The following is a 389-nucleotide window of genomic DNA, read 5'->3' as shown; positions in this document are numbered from 1 at the left end:
TATATATATATATATATATATATATATATATATATATATTATAGTACTAGTTTTATACACTTTTTCGGCTACTAAATATAAATAGTTTCTGGCGCGGGCTAAAAATGATAATACCCCTTAAGCTAGCTAAATGGATTGATTTCAAAGATGGTCACGTAACTTTTTTTTTTTTTTTTTTGTAATATAAAGATCCCTCAACTTCCCACAAGTATCACATTCATTAAACTATTCTTTTTATAACACAAACATCATTTAACTTTGCTTAAGAATAATATCAACCCATTAAACACTTTTTTAAACCAAAAAGTCATATAATTTTAGAAGTATCACATAATATGTTTCTTTTGTTTGCTTCTAATGACTTTTTTTATTAATAATATTTAAGTAAA

This window comes from Nicotiana attenuata, unplaced genomic scaffold (genome assembly GCF_001879085.1).
Source record: "Nicotiana attenuata strain UT unplaced genomic scaffold, NIATTr2, whole genome shotgun sequence".
In the NCBI taxonomy this organism is placed as follows: Eukaryota; Viridiplantae; Streptophyta; class Magnoliopsida; order Solanales; family Solanaceae; genus Nicotiana; species Nicotiana attenuata.
The sequence above is the reverse complement of the archived record's forward strand: the minus strand, read 5'-3'. Positions refer to the sequence as shown.